The following is a 6,977-nucleotide window of genomic DNA, read 5'->3' on the forward strand; positions in this document are numbered from 1 at the left end:
TTGGCCTCACTTTAAACTTTATAATCAAAGAATGATGTGTACCCACAGTGAAATGTGAGTTTCTCTGTATAATGTGATTTATTTCAATAGCAATCAACACTATTTAGCATACAATTAGTAGGATAAACACTCTGAATGGGGTTGCAAAGAAAATGGAGGGACTACCTCACTGGAATTATTATTTTATACATAAATACATAATTTGATTCACATGCTGATTTTGTGGATATTAGCCTTTGCTTTTCTCATTCAAAAAGGATACAACTATGAATAGCACAATTTGAGCTCAAAGGGAGTGAGATAACAACAACTTATTTACCATTTTCAGGGTGCTCATTTTGTTCAAGATTGCATCAAAGAAGCACAACATATTTGTACCAGCAAAACAAACTGTTTTCTCCCTGTTTTTTAACAGTGAATAACCTCATGGTTTGGGGTTATGGTTTTTTTAAAAGCCAAGGAGCAAATCAACAATGACAGGTCCTATTCTAATTATCGACCATTTGCATGCCAATACTGACTCAAGCAAGATTCCAAGGAAGATAGGATTAGCATGTACTTATTGGTAGTGACACAGAAACTAAGAAACTATTCCTGGTACTGAGATGTAGAACTTTGCAAGGGAGTTACTTATTTCAGCCTACATTAATAAAATGAACAGTAAGAGACAAGTCCCTGTCAATGTCCTCTTGGGCATCAGGTATAGACAGATACAACTATTTTAAACAGGATAGAAAGACAGAGAATGGTGGCATTCATGCCACTCACCAAACATGTGAGGAGAAGGAGGGAGGATATAGAAGAAAAGGGAGACAAGTCCAACATATAATTTTGTCTCTCAAAGCATGACCAATTATTTTCCATCACATCAATAACTAGGAGCACCTGCCTAACTATAAACAGGCCCTGATAAATCTGCACTCATCTCCGGGCCTGTCACGACTTCCGCCGAAGTTGGTGCCTCTCCTTGTTCGGGCGGGGTTCACCTCTAGTTCCCACATGGTTTGTGCATGTTTGTTCTTTGTTTAGTGTTCAAGACTTCTGTGAGCTGGTGTGTTTTCCCTGCGTGGAAATTTTGTTGTTTCTTTTCGAGTAAAGTACGTCTTTTACTCAGTTCTGTGTCCTACGCCTGACTCCGTCCTAACCGCTGCACATTGACACATGACAGGGCCATGCCTGGTTAAAATAGAAGTGACAGGGATTCTATTCAAATAAGCATGCACTCTGCGTGATCACATACCTCGCACAGAAAGGGAGGAAGGAAGATGAGATGGAAGGAGACAGAGACCTGACTGTGCTCAGTAATGGAATATGAAAACTTAACACCTTGGTTTAAACATTCACTAATGTAATCCACTCCACCGTAAACAACAGGCATGAAAAATGGACACACTCTCAGGGCTTATGATTCATTTGAGGGTTATCTGTAACACTTTAGAACATCAACTTTGTTATGTAAAAGTTCCAACTCCAAAGAGATTGTGCCAAAGTAGGCCTGACCAACCATAGTCCCTCATCCTCCCTAGTTCAGGACATCTGATAAACCCCAAACCAAGGACAGCTCTCCTCAAATCCACAGTAATATACACAGCCACTGAATTAAATTCTTTACCAAATCCCATTTCCCAGGCAAAAATAAATCCACCCTCAAGAAAGAAAGAAAGAAAACAATAAAATAATATCTAATGCGATCGACCATGACTGGACAGATACTAATCCAACAAAATGTTTAATGTATTACCTGTCAGGTATTTTAATTGTCTGTAATGCCTACTTGTTTGAAATGTTTGAAATGTCTTAATGTAAATGTAATCATTTGTAATGTATTTTAAGTTCTGTGTTGGACCCCAAGAAGATTAGCTGATGTTAAGGTGTCAGCTAATGGGGATCCAAAATATATATTTTTAAATTCCCATCTTGAAGACAGACCACAGCTGCCTTTAGTTAATTAGAAACCAGTCTCGTTTGTCTGGCAAAAAGTGTTAATCTCCAATATCATGGAGAGCTATATTCAACCAAACGGTTACAATCAAGACATTCCCTCCCGAACCCTGCTGCCTTTATTATTCATACTTCAGATTTCCAAATACAAGAGGTTTGATAGATGTAATATAAGTGTAATAACTGTTGTTAAAAAACAACATTATAAAAGTGCCATGTGGAAGTCCTGGGAGAGTAATTTAGACAGATACCTCCTAAAAACTGTTTGTTTCTGTAAACCACTGTCATGCTGTTAAGGTCCATTTCCTGCTGCTTTCTATGGTGTCTTGAAGAAAACCATGTGCGATCTATGTGATGTACAGCTTATGTGGCAACACCAGGAAAACACTGTGATATGTCTGTTTTCAAAGGGGACGATAAATCACCACTCAAATGAATGGGCTGCGTTGTGCTTTTCAAACTGCATGGACCACAGCGTTTGTTTGATCTGAATGCCTTTGAAACTGTCACGATAGAAAAACCAAATATGTTTGATTTGCTGTACTCTCCATATGTCCAATGGACTGAAAGTATGCGTACTGTATGTAAGACAGAAGTATACATTTACAGTGCATTCGGAAAGTATTCAGACCCTTTCCCTTTATCCACATTTTGTTACGTTACAGCTTTATTCTAAAATGGATTAAATACTTTTTCCCCCTCATCAATCTACACACAATACCCCATAATCAGTGGTGATAACAGGTTTTTAGACATTTTTGCAAATGTATTAAAAATGAATAACAGAAATACTTTATTTCCATAAGTACTCAGACCATTTGCTATGAGACTCAAAATTGAGCTAATGTGCATCCTGTTTCCATTGATCATCCTTGAGATGTTTCTACAACTTGATTGGAGTCGACCTGTGGTAAATTCAATTGATTGTACATGATTTAGAAAGGCACACACCTGTCTATATAAGGTTCCTGTCACGATCTTGGAAATGAGCGGACCAAGGTGCAGCATGAGTATAGTTCCACATATTTATTTAAGTGAAACTAACAAAACAAAATAACAAAACTTACAAAGACCGTGAGGACGTAGTGCCCAAACAACTAACAAACAATCAATATCCCACAAAACCCAGGTGGGGAAATAGCTACCTAAATATGATCCCCAATTAGAGGCAGCTGTTTATATTAGCACCAACATAGAAATAGATGTCCTAGATCACCCCCTAGTCACTCCCTGACCAACTACACCATAGAGAACCAAGGGCTCTCTATGGTCAGGGCGTGACAGTACACCCCCCCCCCCCAAAGGTGCGTACTCCGGCCGCAAAACCTGAAACCAAATGGGGAGGGTAGTGGGGGTGATTAATATCGGTGGCGGCTCCGGTGCAGGTCGTAGCCCCCACCCAGACCCTGGATCCGGCCATCTCGCCGAGCTGAACGCCGTGCCTGGACTGGGCACCGGCGCAGAGGAACCACATTAGCACCAACATAGAAATAGATATACTAGATCACCCCCTAGTCACAGTTCCACAGTTGACAGTGCATGTCAGAGCAAAAACCAAGACATGAGGTCGAAGGAATTGTCTGTAGAGTTCCGAGACGGGATTGTTTCGAGGCACAGATATGGGGAAGGGTACCAAAACATTTCTGCAGCATTGAAGGTCCCAAGAACACAGTGGCCTACATCATTCTTAAATGGAAGAAGTTTGGAACCACCAAAACCCTTTCTAGAGCTGGCCACCCGGCCAAACTGAGCAATCGGGGGAGAAGGGCCTTTATCAGGGAGGTGACTCAGAACCTGATGGTCACTCTGACAGAGCTCCAGAGTTCCTCTGAGGAGATGGGAGAACCATCTCTGCACACTCCACCAATCAGGCCTTTATGGTAGAGTGGCCAGACGGAAGCCACTCCTCAGTAAAAGGCACATGACAGCCAGCTTGGAGTTTTTCAAAAGGCACCTAAAGACTCTCAGACCATGAGAAACAAGATTTTGGCCTGAATGCAAAGCGTCACGTCTGGAGGAAACCTGGCACCATCCCTATGGTGAAGCATGGTGGTGGGAGCATGGTGTTGTGGGGATGTTTTTCAACGGCAGGGACTTGGAGACTAGTCAGGATCGAGGGAAAGATGAACAGAGCAAAGTACAGAGAGAACCTTGATGAAAGCCTGCTTCAGAGCGCTCAGGACCTCAGACTGGGGTGAAGGTTCACCTTCCAACAGGACAACGACCCTAAGCACACAGCCAAGACAACAGAAGAGTGGCTTGGGGACAAGTCTCAATGTCCTTAAGTGGCCCAGCCAGAGCCCGGACTTGAACATCTCTGGAGAGACCTGAAAATAGGCTGTGCAGTGACGCTCCCCATCCAACTTGACAGGCTTGAGAGGATCTGCAGAGAAGAATGGTAGAAACTCCCCAAATACAGGTGTGCCAAGCTTGTAGCGTCTTGCCCAAGAAGACTTGAGGCTGTAATCGCTGCCAAAGGTGCTTCAACAAAGTACTGAGTGAAGGGTCTGAATACCTATGTAAATGTGATATTTAAATTTGCAAACATTTCTAAAAACCTGTTTTTGCTTTGTCATTATGAGTTATTGTGTGTAGATTGATGAGGGATTTTTAAAATTTGATCCATTTTAGAATAAGGCTGTAACATAACAAAAGGGAAGGTGTCTGAATACTTTCCGAATGCACTGTACGTGTTACCCGAAGTGTTAAAACTTTCTTTGGTGGACTTGTCCATATAAGGAAGAGGAGGAAGTGATCACGTCGTCAGAGTTTACAAGTTGGACTTGGCCATGGCTGTCTCTTGTGGAATCCTGGGAGATATGAGGGTGGACGGAGCCCAGCTGCTGAGTCAGTGACTCATTTTTACCTCAGTGGCCTGGGAGAAGGAGGGAGAAGAAGAGGGGAACCAACTCTCCCTCAGACAAAGAGCAGACACAGCAGCACAACATGGACACTGGCCCAGTTAACACACATTTCTGAGTACTGAATCAATTTGTAATGTTCTTCTGGCTTTTAACATGGAGCATTTTGAGATGCACTCAATTGCTTGAGTTTCAAAAATGATAGAACATTTGTTCTAGAAGACCTTATGCAGTAAAATCATTTTTGGGTTTTGTTAGTGTTGAGCTTAAAAGTGTAAGTATAGTGTAATTATGGAGCTGTCATGAACGGTGCAGTGTGTGCCTTACACATGTGAATGGAACAGCAGTAACTCAACAGTCTGCCTGCCTCTGGTCTACAGCACAGTATCACAGGGCTATAGCTGGTCTCAGGGCAATTTGTATTATTCTGTACGTAAATCTGTGACACTCCATTTAGCATGATATATTACGTTACGTTCAGGGGTGAAAGTAGATTCAATTTCCTTCTGGTGTGGGAACCTCCTTTGTATGCACACGCATAAAAATACAAAGATGGGTCTGTGTGGCTCAGTTGTTTAAGGGAACTAACGACAAAGGTTAGGATAATTTGCATAAAAGGTTTGGAGAACTAAAACCCCCCAGAATGTTCGATGAATTTAACTAGCAGTTTAATTGGGTTAAGAATTGGGTTACGTTTTGCATAAGTGGAAGGATTAGCTAAAATGCTAAAGTTGTCTCAGACACGATTCGAACCCGCAAACTTTGGATTGCTAGACGATCACGGATTACGCCCACCCATCCTACCCACGAACGTCCCTACTTTTGTGTCTGTCTATAGTAACTAGGCTATTAGTATGTATCATACATCTTGGAGGTGCTCAGAAATACGTTAAGTATGTTTCATAAGGCTCTGAAGCCAGGCTGGTGTTTGAGTTATGTGTATAGTGGGCACATCCTAAACATCAGCAGAAGGCTGTGAATCTGTGTCACATCAGGGCTGGAGATCAGGGGGACTGCTGGGGACAGGAGCTTAATCCTACTGAATCCAAACACACGCCATGCCTGCTAGTCAGATGTCTTTGACCGCACACAGACTCCCATCGTGCCACACACTGTAGGACCCCATTGCTTTCAAAAGCAGAACAATTTGTATTTATTAATGATAGTGTGTCTAAACTCTTGGATTAAGGACACATATCACGGCTATTGTATCTGATTATGCATTTCCCTGCCACTTGATTCCTTTCAGGTTTTTGATTTCATAGTCTTAATGTGTCCAACATGGCTAGGCCCCTCCTGTGAGCTTGTGTCTGAGGAAAAGCCTTTGAAGACATGTGTGTGCCGTAGGACAAACTAAGGGCATCTGTCTTTGGAATAAGACTTTCTGGTCAATAGCTATTGTTGACGTCACTTCCAAAACCCCTACAGTTTTTAAAAAATCATCAAATGTAAGTTTCATTTAAGCCGAATAAGACATTTTCCTCACAATTACAAATGTTGTTTTCCAATTATAAATATCTGTCAATGGACATCAGGGCCCAATTTTAAGAATGTGTCAACACATAAGAATTCAGCACATGAAATAATCTGAACAGAATTTCTAGGATAAATGATTTACACCGAAGTGGTTCTCACAAACTTTTCAACAGTGTAACAAGCAGTCCCTTCCTCTCACACACATACCCTACACACACTCACACAGTAACATATAGTAGATGGGAAGAAGGAGGAGATAGAAAGAGAACGAGAATAGGAGTGAGTCATTCTCCATGTACATACCCTCTCTGCCCAGGGAGTGTTATAGGAAGTTTAAAGGAAGTGCGGGGAGGATACAGTAGCCTTGCCCTTATATGGCAGCCCAGCCAGCTTCTATACTCCTGGTCCTCATCTGAGTGAGCAAGCCAAAGCAGCCAGAGACCTCAGTACAAAGTAAAGGGGGAAGGCATTAATTACATAACAAGTTTGGCCTGGAGAAATGTGCATGCTAAAGCTCTGGTTTGAACATTGAACCGAAGGGTTTGTCGGAGGCCACAGGAATTTCTGGTATGGCCTAAGTCGTGTACTCCAGACATGTGATATGAAACAATCTGCTGTTTGTTAATCCAGGAAAGGACAAACAAACCACCAATGTGTGGTTTTCAGTATTCTAGACATGGGGGAGGCGGACATCAATGA

The 6,977-nt window shown here is 42.0% G+C and overlaps 1 protein-coding gene across 1 annotated transcript in view; it reads right to left on the minus strand.

The window, feature by feature from the left end:
* LOC139530774 (KATNB1-like protein 1) overlaps positions 1–6,677 on the minus strand; it is a 75,029-nt gene extending 68,352 nt beyond the window's left edge. Inside the window, exon 1 of the mRNA XM_071327458.1 lies at positions 6,582–6,677. The gene's annotated coding sequence lies outside the window, so the exon portion shown is untranslated. The remainder of the gene's footprint in view (positions 1–6,581) is intronic.
* Between the last annotated feature and the right edge of the window lie 300 nt (positions 6,678–6,977).

The sequence above is a fragment of the Salvelinus alpinus genome, chromosome 9, assembly GCF_045679555.1.
Source record: "Salvelinus alpinus chromosome 9, SLU_Salpinus.1, whole genome shotgun sequence".
Lineage (NCBI taxonomy): Eukaryota > Metazoa > Chordata > Actinopteri > Salmoniformes > Salmonidae > Salvelinus > Salvelinus alpinus.